Here is a 15217-nt window from a genome sequence, read left to right as displayed (position 1 = left end):
TTTGTTTTGTTGGGTTGAAAAATAGTTAAATAAACTTGTGATCATGCCTATGGATCACCATGGCACATATCATCAGCCATGTGATTTATTTACACAGATTAAAAAGTGAGTGTGAATGTGTCTGACGTCACAGTGCTTCTGTGCACTGTGTAAAAGTAATTGCCTTTGATTATGAGAGCGGTGATTCTGCAGGTCACCAGCTATTTTAAAAAATAAAAAAAAGAGTTCACTGATCGCGCACATCAATGCACTGTTCAGTCAGCTGCAGTGACTAACAACACTGCCTTGCTAGCGTTTGTCATCTCCAGGAAGGTGGAGGAAGCAGAGCTGCCAGAGGAGCTGAAAGGTTTTCTCTGTAAAGCCGCTGACGCGATTCTGAAAATGTGCGCCACTTCAGCAGTGTGTTCCTCTCGCATCGCTGCCTGGCAGACGATGGTTCAGAGGGCAACCTGGCTCCGCCTCCACCTCTGTAGAGGCCCTTCCACTAAAAACGGCTTTTCTTAGGTTTCTGTTCAATATCTTAGCTCCACAGATGTTCTTACCTTGATGGTGGGTGTGAAAACAGGTCAACAACAGAAAAAAAATAGTTATGTTTAAGCTAGAAATGGTAAGTCATGTTTTAAATGTGCAAATTTTGCCTCAGTTGAGACTTCCTGTTTTACAGAGTGGAAATTCCATCGAGAAAAAAAGAGAAGTCATCATCAGATGTCTCATTGACCATCTGGGAGAGGATCCAAGTGCCTTAATCAAAACCTTTGAGGTTGGTGCAATAAATCTGTTTTAGGAATATTAGTAGTTTATTTTAGCTTGTGAGATCATAGAAAAGTTTTAAGATACTGTTCTAAAGAAAAAAAAACACTTCAAAGCATACAAAAGAATAGCATTTGCATTTGCTATTGCTATAAGATTTTGGAGCACAGTGTCCACATATTATGAGTACCGGTGATGTCATACAAATGAAACTTTTTGTTTCAATGTTTGGAAATATGTGCGCTTAAAACAGTTGTTTCTCTTTTTAAAGGACGGTGCTGATGCTGTCTTTGTTGAAGAGGCTTTGGCTGAGGAGGTGATGAAGATTTACCTGCTGCAGAATCAAGACAGGTCAGGCGAACCTACTGATGTGGGTATTGTTATTGAAGGCGTTACTGTTCTGGGCAAACTTGGGAATCTGAGCGAAGCCTGTTGCTATCTTTTGGGACTGTGCTATGCTCTGGATCTGAAATACCCCAAGAATTTCAAATGCACATTTGAAGCATTTCAAAAAGTGTTCATGGAGCTGGATCCAGGAAACCTTTCTGTCAAGGTTCAAAGACTGAAAAATGACCTCTGTTCATTGTAGACAAAATTTCACAGGGCTGTTCTTAAAGTGCTAGACTTGTTAAGTGACATGTAATGCTCATCAAAAGGTTCAGTTGCGGCATTACATTGTGTTGACATTCCTGTTCATAAATAATGTTTGTACCATAAACTGTTTTTGTATTAACTTTCCAGATTCACATTAAGGTGTAAATGGGAGAGTATCTTCTGTATGGTTTTTTTTTTTTTTTTTAGTGCAATCCTTTTTGAAACCTTTTTATTTAAATTATGGATGTTTTTTGGTCACTCTTTAGTTATAATCTTCCCAATTTTTTGGAATCAAAATAAGATGTTCAAAAACTATGTCACAGTGCAAATGTTTTGTTTTTTTTCAGGATTTATATTTTTTTGGGATCTTAATTTTATTTTTGTCATTTGACCTTTTCTGAAAAGGTAAAGCACTGCGTTCACTTGAGCCACTTTTATTCTTTGTATGGCAGGTACATTTTTCTTGTTGTTAGCATCAATATGCCAGTTTTACAGAGTTTTATCAAGCATGCCAATTTGGATGCAATTTTATTAAATAAGGCTGTTGTGACTGAAATTTTATCCAAGTTTTATCCACTGAATGTAGAACAGATTTCAGCTCACTGTGTTCAGAGAAGGAATCTGCTAAATGTGTGATTCACAAAAAAGCTGTTTAAAATAAATCATTGTGAACAATGTTGAACTGACGTGGTTCTTTTTTCCTGTGTGTGTGTATAAATAAAATAACCACTTAATTGTAATTAACGTTTTTGCTTAAGTTAACTTAAAAATATTAAGTAAATTGAACCATTATTTAAAAACAAATAATTGTAATGGTGTAGGTTAAATGTGCCAAGCATTTCAGCATTTCCTAATTAATATTTTATGTAGTTTGAACTTTTGGTTACTGTTGTTTTTGTCATGGTCGCTGTGTGGCAGGCAGGATGAGGACCCAAAATGCAAACTCACGGACTCAGGGGATAAACTCAAAATGCAGCTTTATTGCTGACAGGTGACAAACGAAAGCAGTGATACCAAAGCAATACAAAACTAAACTACACTGGGAAAAGCTAATTGTAACATATACCAGAAGACACGGGGAGAACCACACACAGCATGAGGGAGAACGCGACGCCGAACAGAGGGAGACGCAGACAGAAATACACAGAGGGTTAACGAGGAAAGTGGGAACACACGGGGAACACAGCTGACACAGATAACCATAACGAGACAGGGCGGGGTGAACATAACACTGACGGGAGACGGGCAGAGTCAAACAGGAAGTACAGAGGTTCAGACAGGAGGAGGGAGAGCACGGGGAAAACACAGACATACGGGCTGGGGAAACATGGAATAGAACATAAGGAGAGACGAGGGTTCACAGATACACAAAGGGGCACACAGGGGATAAAAGCCACGAAGGGAAAACACTTAGGGAACAACACAACAGGGCAACTCAGGAAACATGGCCTAAATAGGGAACAAAATACAAACATACAAGAAAACTAAGAATACTGGGCCAACATGGCCCAGGACCATGACAGTTTTAACTTACATTTTCAATTGTACTTACTCAATTTTGTATGTTACTGTAACATCTTTAATTGTTCATAACAACTTATTCCATTTTAGTTGGATTTACTCAATTAATAAGGTGTATTTAAGAGATGTGATTGTTTTTGCATTTACTCATTATTTTTGAGTGTAAAAGTGTTGCACCAAAATATTTAAGTAATTATCAGTTTTAGTTCTTAGAGTGTAGAGTGTGCTGTAGCGTACAGTGTACGCTGTAAACTGACTGGTTTCCTTTGCATCAGTCTGCATCTCCCAGTTACTTTTTGTGTTTCCCACACATTTTTTCCCCAGGTGGCAAAAAATGTGCGTTCTCTTTGCAAGCTCGTAACCAGCGCTCTCTGCTGTCAAGGGTGAGTATTGGTTAATGCTCATCATGTGACTGATGCAAGGCGGCTCCTTCTATTTAGCCAAACTGTGATTAATATTTAAATGTTTTTGTTGAGGAGCATCAAAAAAAAGGCATTGGGGCTCCCATCAGGAAAGGAGCAGCTGCTTTTCTTTATCTATCTGCTCACATTCTTTGAGCCAAACAGCTCATCGCTGTTCACACACACACTGTGATCCGTCTCTGCGTGTGACAAAGGATGATTATTTTCTTTGTTCCCTGATTGCCAAGACTCTGGAGAATAATCATTTAAAACCAAAGGTTATTCTAATAGCAAAGGGTTTGGCTTAGGCTGATCCCAGACAATGACTGAGTTGACATTTGTTGCTGGGGCTGTTTGAAAGAGTAACTCTTCTTCTGGAAGAATAACGTGAGGTATGCTGGTTTCGTCTATGAGCATAGTCACCACAGGTTGTGACTAGGGGTGGGTTTTGATTATCGATTTATCAATTAAAATCAATTCTGGCTTGGATAACGTGATATCGATTCATTAAAATCCTGAATCGATTTTTTAATATAAATTTATTTTGCCCAAAACGCCAGAATCTCAGGTTAAACCTCACAAAATGTCAACCAGGGGCGGAGCGTGGGGGTGGCTTACTGGGCTTAAGCCCGGGTTGTTTTGTCAGAAGCCCGGGGTCTTTTGGAGTGTAATTTTTTCATAGTTAGATGCCTGGCTGACAACTGTATAAAACAAAAACTACACACAATATTCGAAGCACATAATGCACACTGTGGGAATTTACGACTGTGCGTGAATCCCCCCTGATATTGGTATGATCCAAGCTCCGGCACTAAGCGACTGAGCGAGGGGGCGGGGCTGCAGCCAGGTGCTCTTGTGCCTGTGAGTGCGCTGTTGGAGAAACGTAGCCAGCCATACTAAGGAGAGCTTAAGTTTGACCAGGTACCAAAGCAAATCATTCGTACCGTACAAATGACGGTGAATCATGAAAGATTGATATCAAACTGATCACTTGACCAATATTATTTTACTCGCTCTTCAAGTGAATCAACAAATGGCGAAATGAAAAGCCGAACAAATGCTATTTTTTTAGAGTCTTAGCTTACGTGTGTTTATTTCATATTTTCAGTTCTTACCCTCCCCGACTAAATCGGTTTCAGTTATGTACTGAAATATAAGAATGGACATTCGAGGCTTCTTTCAAAGAAAAAACTCAGGTAAATGTTATTTTATATATTATGCTTTGTATGTTGTTCAGTATATTTCTATGCAAAACAAGAGGGTACACAGCAGGATATTCACATTTGTAACCAGATATTTACACTTTAGGGAGAAAACATTTTTACTGTACAACATCAATTTAGAGTAAACTTTTGTTTTAGATGAATATTGAAATATCTTTTGAATTAGTTAAATGTCAGAATAAAGAGAGACAGAGCTTCTATTTTTTATCACTTTCATCAAATTTAGGAGTACATATACACTAAGTTTGTTAATTAATAAGAAACTCCAGACGATTCCATTCTGAGCTGAAGAAGCTTCTGATAGGTTCGTAGAGTCCATGTGAGTAAACTGATGTCACAGCTGTGGATGCATATAAGACAAAACACAGAGCCTGTTTCTGTGACATGGGAACATCAAGAGATGTCAACCAAAACACCAGGAACAGAACTGTGGAGCTCCATAAGTGTGGCTCAGTTTGAATACAATTTGGTGCCATTTACAATTAAGAAATACAGATAGTTTCTCTCTTTACTTTAAAGTTAACAAATATGTTTTTATATTTATCTAAAAAATAAACATTTAGTCTGATTTGATGTTACAATTAAAAAAGTGTTTGTGTTTTGATCTGAAGAGTACATTAATATGTGGTTTCAACTGTATATTTAATGATTGTCAGCACAAAGAGGGAGAGAGAGGAACAGAGAGGGAGATGGAGAATGAGGACAGAACAGAGATGAACAAGAGCAGGTGAGACACACATGTTAGTCAAATGGTTGTTTACCAGAAGTATCACCGTATCACAGGTCCTCATGTATCTCGTACCTAGTGTTTCTTTTTAGGTTTGTTATTTTTCAAATTCTACATTTATTAAGTTATTACGGAGCCCCCCAGGGGACATGGGAGAAAAAAAAATTAGGGAGGGGAAAAAAAAAAATTAGGGAGAAAAAAAAAAATTAAGACGGACTTTTGCGAGATCTCGCAAAAGTATTGCGAGCGCTCGCAAAAGTATTGCGAGATCTCGCAAAAGATCCCGCTGCTTTTTGATAGCGTTTCAGTTGAAGGGTGCGGTGCTACGGTACGGGGCTCCATACGGTGCGGACATGGAGGAGGATTTAGAACATTTCTTGCGGTCAAGAGAGGTCCCACACGACGACATCATGCACATGCAACAAGACAAAGTACGTATAAACAACAAAGCATTAAACACCGCGGTTCAAAAGGCGAGTAACTTGTTGAAAAACCGAGGTCGTATATGCAGGCCTTTAATGTTAATTCTTGTAAATATGTTCAGGTTCATTAAACATAACTCGTTAAGTGCACATATGTTTTGAAATTTCAAATCGTGTCCAAATTCATGGGCTGCATCCTCCCGAGGACTCGGGCTTCATGGTCTACGTGGGCCGGGTTCTCAGAACGGCTGGGGAAATTGGACGTCTAGCCTTCTGATTAGCGTCACCGCTGTCTCGGTGGAGTGTAATAAGCTCGTCCGTCTGCTCCTTTCTATCTAAAATATAAGACGACACTGGAGTAAATTCTCGACCATCTCGCACTTCTGTTTAATCAGTTTTCTGTGTGACGTTGATTAAGCGCTGTAAAACCAATGTGGAACCCACCCGGGGGATTAATAAAGTTTTATTTTATCGAATTTAATCTAATAACTTTAATCTCAGCCAAACCGTTTTACTCACGAACAAATGAAACACTGAAAAAAGCCAAACATTAACATTTTTAGGTTGTCTAAGTGTTTTATATATTAAGTTTAGTCTGAGTAGCTAAAGTCTGCGGTGATCTGAAAATAATATGCTGGGAGTTGTGCCGTTCTTGGCGGCTTTAGTGACCCTTGAGCTCTCGGCTACCTATCGAGCTGGTGGGTAACAGACATCAAGGAAAACGTCGAAGCACTTTTGCAAATATGCGATATCTTGATAAACCGAGAAGATATTTCAAGTTTATACACCCACGTTCTCCCCTGAAATATGTTTAAAAAAATTTTGTGACCCAGAAAGATTAATAACGGTCATTTTAAAACTTATTAACGGCCGCCATTACCGGAAACTGGAGTTTGGCTGGGCCGCACTTTGAATTCTGGGATATGGGCCACGAAGCACACACCGGACCCATCCTTCAAATTCGGTGAAAAGTGAATGTAATTCTTTGTATTACACCCCCTGGCATATGTTAATTTTGTTCTGGTTGTATACATGTTCTGTATACTGTTTCTTAATAAAGTTCAATAATTAAAAAAAAAAATAGGTGAAAAGGAGGACGCATTTGTCTGCTGCATTCGGAGGAGTTTACGAATTTAAAATAGAATCTTTGTAGAGATTGCCAGAATTGTTGTACATTTCTGTGCAAATAAAAAAAGAGGAGTCTACGAAATTGGATAGCCTTCGGTGCATCGCTGTGACATAATCGGTCTACAAAAGCGTCCTCAGGAGGATGCAGCCCATGAATTTGGACAATGTGATAAATACAGTTTAAAAAAAAAAAAAGAGGTTGCAGCCCATGAATTTGGATGTTGTTATCTGGCTGTGCCATTACCATGGTAACATGGACAGCATGGCACAAAATACTTGGTGGAACTTACCTTACTTATACCTTACTAGCAAAATATTTTTTAGTAACGTAGTATATTGCTACAGGAAAAATGATTCTATGTTTCTTTACCTTCTTTTAAATGTACAAAGATGTCCTTTGTCTGTGGTTAGATTAGTTTAGAAGTGTCTTTTTAGACTTTCCCAGCAAAGACATATTGTTTCGGGGACATATTGTTTTATCTCTCCCAGCTCTCAGCTGACGAGACTAGCACCATATATGGAGTTGTTTATTTTATCTGTTTATTATTTTCTTATCCTGTTCTCACTGTCTCTGTGATTTGTGCCAATAAAAATGCCAAGCCACTGTCCATGGTTGTGGGTTGTTTCCAGCAGCTCACCCGTGTACACGTTAAGCATAAAAAAGTAACTTTGTCTCATTGTGTCTCTATTCCTCCTGGGTTTATTTTGCAGGGTTTTCTCCCAACATATATAAATATCTACTACTATTACTATACTAATACTAACACAGCAACAGTAAAGTAATAAGACAGAAGTTGACAGAGTAACTTTTGATAATGATCATGAACAGTGATTGAGAACTCTATTCTAATACAGTTAGTATTCCATGTGTGCTAGTGTGGCTTCCTAGAGTAAAAGTATATTAATACCATTTCTCTAATGTTTTATGTCTGCAGGTGGATAAGGCAGTGCTGTCCGTCATGACTGATGGACAAATGGCAAAATACATAAGGACATATGGTGACAGACTAGCTGTCCAGTCCTTCTGTCAACAAACTAAGTAAAGCACGGATAAAGAGACTGTTCTGCAGAACCTAAGAGATAAAATTGCGGCACGGAAAGTAAGATCAAAAACCAAAGGAGTGCTGTGTGGTTCATCAGGTGTGTTCCAAAAGCAAAGTGAAGGGATGGCAAGACAGAGAAATACTGCAGCAGAGAAGACCTGCAGAAAAATAGAAATCGGATGGCTTCATTTAAGCAGTAATGAATACCGTCAAGTGAGAACCAGAAATGGTGGAGGAACAAGACATGCAACTGTGGAAAAAACTACAACTGTAGCTAAGATTTTGGAAATGGGAAAGGACCTGTTTTTTCCAGATGGGTACTCGCCAAAAGGGAGAGTTGAAGACTTTGTCATTGATATCTGTGATTTTAAAAGAAATCCGATTGCTTTAGATGACACTGTTGGCAAACTTTATGAACAAACCAAATTGAAGCTCCTGAGATTTTACATTTGCACGAAAGATGAAACATTGTTAACAGTTCAGTCCTCATCTGAAGAGGATTTTTCTGTCAGCATAACTGAAGAAGATTCACCGGTGACATTACTTGGATTTGACAGTGAGACAGATGATTTTGTCCCAGATCTACTTGAACATGGGGATTCATCTGACAGTGACACTGGCAAACAGGTTTGTTAAAATAAGAAAGTTATTATTAAAAATAATGATCACTTTAAAGTTACTGTATTTTGTTGTGTTTAGTAGTGCTCGGTGGTAACATGCGACATTTTCTAATTTTGTTGTACTATTGTACTATTGTACTAGGTTTGACTGTGCAACTGCAATAAAGAGTTGTCTTATTCAAGTGCTTTATGTACATCTACGAATATTTGCACTTCTGAAGGATGAAATTATTCCAGGAATTTGTTGTTGACTTGTGTGGTAAGGTACATTTAATACATCTGTGAAAGACTTACAGCTTTTTATTCATTAACATGTACAAAATGACTGGCTGCTGAAAAAATAATTGAATTATTTTCGTTTGTGTCTTGCGCTTGTTTTCTGGTTCACAGATTCACAATTTCCAGATGGAACCCAATCCAAAAAAACTGAAATCACTCTGTGAGGCAGTGACAACACAAAGTCCAGAAAAATCCCATCATATGCATTCAACCCCAACAGACATTAAAAACACTGTCGTGGGACAGCGGCAGCAGACTGACTCAAGTGATCATGATTTCCCTGACCACTGCTCTGAAATTATTGATCTGACCAGTATAGTTCCTAACAAATCCTTCAAACTAGAGTCCTGGGACAAACTTCCAGAAGATTTGGAATGTCGTTTTCCACACATAGACGAAGCGGATACGGTTGTATGGAATCCTGAAGAGGATCTTGTCAGAGCAGATGGTGATGACACAGTCGTGATAACCCTGAATTATGTCAACAGTGAGGATCTCAGACAGGTAAGACCATGGACAGTTGGGGTTGATATGGTTCAAGTGTGACAAAATATGGAAATTTATTAATAATCAAATTCAGTAACTTGCATAGTTCTGATTTTAAAAAAGCTGATCATGCATTCCTGCTTGGACAAAATTTAAGCATGTGTGTTATTTTCTGTAATATTCTTTTGGATCTTAAAAGAAATAACTCACAGTACTGTGAAAGAATTGCTCAATTTCTATTAATCAGAATTCATCTCTTGTTTGTTTAAAACTTGATTTTTTTTGCAGCAGTAATACAACATTTTAAGTAGCAATAAGTACATCAAGATCTGATAAAAACCTGTGGGATTCCACTGTAATATGTCTTTTTACTCTTGTAAGTGAGACATGTAGGCTGAAAATAAAGTGGTGTATTTTTGTTCTATTTCTTAATACCTATTGACATATTTTGCAGACTTTTTAAGAACATTCATGACTTAGAATAGGCCAAGGTAGAAGATTGAAGAAGAGTCTTCTAATCTTGAAGGGTTAAGGTGTCTTTTAGACCCCATTCCTACAAAACTGCTCAAAGAAGTCCTGCCATTAATTAATTCTTCGATCTTAAATATGATCAACCTATCTCTAATAATCGGCTTTGTACCACAGGCCTTCAAGCTGGCTGTAGTTAAACCTTTACTCAAAAAGCCATCTCTAGACCCAGCAGTCTTAGCTAATTATAGGCCAATCTCCAACCTTCCTTTCATATCAAAAATCCTTGAAAGAGTAGTTGTCAAACAGCTAACAGATCATCTGCAGAGGAATGGTTTATTTGAAGAGTTTCAGTCAGGTTTCAGAGCTCAGCACAGCACAGAAACAGCTTTAGTGAAGGTTACAAATGATCTTCTTATGGCCTCTGACAGTGGACTCATCTCTGTGCTTGTCCTGCTAGACCTCAGTGCAGCGTTCGATACTGTTGATCATAATATCCTATTAGAGCGATTAGAACTTGCTGTAGGTATTACAAGTACTGCGCTGCAGTGGTTTGTATCATATCTATCTAATAGACTCCAATTCGTGCATGTAAATGGAGAGTCCTCTTCACACACTGAGGTTAATTATGGAGTTCCACAGGGTTCAGTGCTAGGACCAATTCTGTTTACATTATACATGCTTCCCTTAGGCAGTATCATTAGAAGACATAGCATACATTTTCACTGCTATGCAGATGACACCCAGCTCTATCTGTCCATGAAGCCAGATAACACACACCAATTAGTTAAACTGCAGGAATGTCTTAAAGACATAAAGACCTGGATGGCCGCTAACTTTCTGCTTCTTAATTCAGATAAAACTGAGGTTATTGTACTCGGCCCTGAAAATCTTAGAAATATGGTATCTAATCAGATTCTTACTCTGGATGGCATTACCTTGGCCTCCAGTAACGCGGTGAGGAACCTTGGAGTCATTTTTGACCAGGACATGTCCTTCAATGCACATATTAAACAAATATGTAAGACTGCTTTCTTCCATTTGTGCAACATCTCTAAAATTAGAAATATCCTGTCTCAGAGTGACGCGGAAAAACTAGTTCATGCATTTATTACTTCCAGGCTGGACGACTGTAATTCATTATTATCAGGAAGTCCTAAAAACTCACTGAAAAGCCTTCAGCTAATCCAAAATGCTGCAGCAAGAGTCCTGACAGGGACTAGAAAGAGAGAGCATATTTCTCCTGTTTTGGCTTCCTGTTAAATCCAGAATTCAAAATCCTGCTCCTCACATACAAGGTCTTAAATAATCAGGCCCCATCTTATCTTAATGACCTTGTAGTACCATATCACCCTATTAGAGCGCTCCGCTCTCGCTCTGCAGGCCTACTTGTTGTTCCTAGAGTATTTAAAAGTAGAATGGGAGGGAGAGCCTTCAGTTTTCAGGCCCCTCTTCTGTGGAACCAGCTTCCAGTTTGGATTCGGGAGACAGACACTATCTCTACTTTTAAGATTAGGCTTAAAACTTTCCTTTTTTCTAAAGCATATAGTTAGGGCTGGACCAGGTGACCCTGAATCCTCCCTTTGTTATGCTGCAATAGATGTAGGCTGCCGGGGGATTCCCATGATGCATTGAGTTTTTCCTTTCCAGTCACCTTTCTCACTCACTATGTATTAATAGACCTCTCTGCATTGAATCATATCTGTTATTAACCTCTGTCTCTCTTCCACAGCATGTCTTTATCCTGTCTTCCTTCTCTCACCCCAACCGGTCGCAGCAGATGGCCGCCCCTCCCTGAGCCTGGTTCTGCCGGAGGTTTCTTCCTGTTAAAAGGGAGTTTTTCCTTCCCACTGTCGCCAAAGTGCTTGCTCATAGGGGGTCATATGATTGTTGGGTTTTTCTCTGTATCTATGAAGCGCCTTGAGGCGACTTTTGTTGTGATTTGGCGCTATATAAATAAAATTGAATTGAATTGAATTGTTGTCAATTAATGCAATACTTCCTTCTCAGAATGCCGACACAAATGGATTACCTATGGATGGTTTCCTGCTACCATTGTCTTCAGCTAATGGCTTGCCCACACCCCATATGCAGTCAATACAAGAGGAAGCACCCCAGATTGCACAGGTAAGATGGATCAATTCAGGCAACCATAAACACCTACCTTTACATACTGTAGAGATGCCAAAAATGTCATGCTATTTTCTGAGGATATGGCAGTTTGTGGGTCTATTTGAATTAAAAGGATATTGTCAGTTGAGAGACAATTCCAGTGTTTTACATTAACATAAGATTAAACAGGAAATTTAGTCTTGAAATCAAGTTATTTACATAACACAGCAGTGAGACATTGTTTTGGTGTCACTATTGTGTTCTCTTCCTATTTTGCACATAAGTGAGTCTTCTCATACATGTAAAGAACACTTGTATAATTTTCTGTGAGGCATACAAGGACATCCATCAGGCCACAATGTTAATGTTATATATAAATTGTCAGTGCAACCATGGTTTGGGAATGTACAGCCCACTAAAATTAGACAAATAAATTTCAAACTTTTTCAGAACATTGATATTGTGTAATCTGTACAATTCATTTGCATTTCTTATGGAATGTGCATGTTTTGTCTTTTACTCAGGACCATGGACTGAATTTCATTGCACAAGGTTTGCGTTTAGATTCAAACAACCAACTTTCCCCATCAAATTCAGGAGACCCACAGAGCCCCCTACATGTATCAATTCGCAGGATAAAAGTTGTTGATGATCTTTTGGCTGTATTTATAGACAGTCGCATTCTGAATGTGACTTTAAAGATGAACTTTGTAAATGAAAATGCTGTTGATGATGCTGGGGTGTCAAGGGAGGTTTACACTGCATTTTGGGAGCAATTTTTGGAACAGTGTGAAGGTGAAAATGAACGAGTTCCAAGGCTGAGGCCAGACTTTAGTGAGGCTGAATGGCAAGCAGTTGGGCAGATATGGGTGAAAGGCTTACTAGACCATGGTGTCTTTCCAGTGAGGCTGTCAAGGGCTTTCATTTTAGCCTGCATCCACGGAATGGACTCAGTTGATGTAGACATTCTGATTGCATCGTTTCTCAACTATCTGCCTCCTGTTGAGAGATCAGCTGTTGAGAAGGCTCTCCAAGGCACAATGGATGAAAATGATGAAGAGGACCTGCTTGACCTTTTTACAAGGATGGGTTCCCACTTCCTACCACCTAAGAACAACATGCAGCCTGCCATTGAAACAATGGCTCATAAGGCCATTCTCCAAGAGCCAAAGTATATAATGGATTGCTGCTCCACACCCATGGCACATCTGCAGCTGAAACTGGCAGACAAGGAAAGTGTGTTATCTCTGTATGAGACAAAGAAGGCCACAGGCAAAAGACTAGTGCAGCTATTTGAAGCAACAAAAATCATGCTGTCTCACGGAGAACAAACAACGTTTAACCATCTTCAGCGTTATGTTAAAAACGCTGATGAAACCAAAGCTGAAAAAATCCTGCGCTTCTGCACAGGATCTTCCGTGATATGTGTTGACAAAATTTTGGTGTGCTTTAATGCTGAAACTGGGCTCAACAGAAGGCCTGTTGCTCACACCTGTGGAGCTACCCTTGAAGTGCCATGCACTTACAGTTCTTATCCTGAATTTCGCACAGAGTTCGACAATGTCCTTTCCAGCAATTACTTTGAAATGGACATCATTTGAACTTGATGAGTGTACTAATGGTTAGAGCTGTAATTTTTATTTGTATGATTATCCTTGAGTTCATAAATTCTGTCTTGTTTCATTTTGTCATTGAAGCATTTGATATATTCAGCCGTATAACAAGCAGTCACAAATTTAATTTTCTGATGGTTTAGTTGTATGTTAGGTCAGATTTCACAAGGACTCTTTATTGTTTAAAATTCTTTGAAAATGACCACATCTTTAACTTCTGTTGAAAACAAGGTTTGTGTTTAGCGTTAGAGGGACAGATCACATCAAAATTTGCTGTACACATTGTCATTATTTTCTTTTACTCCAGCCATCAGCCAGAATGAAGGCTCGCTTTTGTTTTAAGTTGATTGTCCTCTCTCTCTCCTTGTCTGCTTTTGGGTACGTTCTCTCAACACACCTGCATACCCCGCAGTGACACACATTGGCTTGCTGTTTATCCATCTAGAATGTTTTGTCGTGAGTTGCCTAGTTTTGGGAGATATTAGCTGTAGAGATCTCTTCCTTGTTGAAAAACAACATGAAGCTACATAAGGACTTTGCTACTAAGCATTAAGTACCATGTGAAACAAGAGAGGGGTAGGCTTGTACAGTCAATATCTCTAAAATTGGGCAACTCACACTAAAACAGTGTGGATTAAGGAATACTACAGCTAGCGAACAGAAAAATTTGTAAATTTGATTTTAGGGTGAAAAGTCCATTAATATTAGTAAAGAATGTCACTATGGTTGCGAAAGAAGTTATTGAAAGTTAATGATAAGACCCTGTTTACAAATTCTTAAAGCTGATGTGGCCTATAAACATCTTGTAACAATAAGTCCTATTTTCCCTTGATTAGCTTCCAAAATGTTTACTAGTTGTTTTGTTAAAAATCATATTGCCATCACAAGTTTGTTTTTTTTTGAAAGGACTTTGCCATAATGTGACATACAGATGATTCACAATTCTTTATACTGTCTTATATAATTACAAATTAACAAGCAATGATAATCAGATTTAACAGTTTCTAGGATAAACAAGATTGTAGGCCAGGATTTCTAATTAGATTAAATAGTATATATGGTTAATTATAAAGTATTGCTACATTTTTGACAGATTATGCACTTCTGTCTACCCTTCTCTGAAATTAAAGTGCCTGGGAACACAGGCAGTCAATACACAGATGTTGTCGATATGCTTTTGTCATTTGCAATTTTTTAGTTGTCTGTACTACATAGTCCAAAAATAATTAGAAATTGATTAGATTTCAGTTTATTTGTCCGGTAGTTCAACAACACATATCATCCTTTCAGAAGTGGTGAGTTTTGCAAAAATAGCATTCGAATGAAATTGCTGTTCATCAACAGAACAGGTGGGTGCAAAGAATTTGTTATTCAGCTGATAAAATAAGCTTCAGATAAATTCAGTGACAAAAAAAGAATGTTTATATCTATTAGAAATTCTAAGAGTTCAAAAGGTCTCTATTTAGTTCTTTATTTTTTCAGTTTTGTTTAACCAACATTAAAAAACTAAATGCGTGAGTGTTAATTTAAACATTGATCTAGGGATTTCCACCCATTTAACACGTTATTTATTATATTTTATTTTATATTTTATACATTTTATTTTGTGATGTGATGTGAGCGCAGGTGCAACCCAACAGGCCCCAAACGTTCCTGGCAGCAAGTAAAAATGAAATATAAAAATATAGTCCAAACAGGTGAGGTGTAATTGTATTATGAGCCATAGTGCTTGGTCTGTTTGTCCGATGTAAATCAATTGCAGTTAGAGGCTACATTAATTGTCTTTCTGTAAGCACTTATTGAAATTATCTGAGCACATTACAAGTACAT

General features: G+C 38.2%; 1 long non-coding RNA gene across 1 annotated transcript; it reads left to right on the top strand.

Annotated features, from left to right (window-relative positions):
- Positions 1 to 296: 296 nt before the first annotated feature.
- On the top strand, positions 297 to 2026 carry LOC145421508 (uncharacterized). Its single transcript, XR_013902887.1, has 2 exons — positions 297 to 760; positions 1022 to 2026. It is a non-coding gene; the product is annotated as an uncharacterized LOC145421508 (long non-coding RNA).
- Positions 2027 to 15217: the final 13191 nt, after the last annotated feature.

This window comes from Astatotilapia calliptera, chromosome 17 (genome assembly GCF_964374335.1).
Source record: "Astatotilapia calliptera chromosome 17, fAstCal68.1, whole genome shotgun sequence".
Taxonomy (NCBI): domain Eukaryota; kingdom Metazoa; phylum Chordata; class Actinopteri; order Cichliformes; family Cichlidae; genus Astatotilapia; species Astatotilapia calliptera.
The sequence above is the reverse complement of the archived record's forward strand: the minus strand, read 5'-3'. Positions and strand labels throughout refer to the sequence as shown.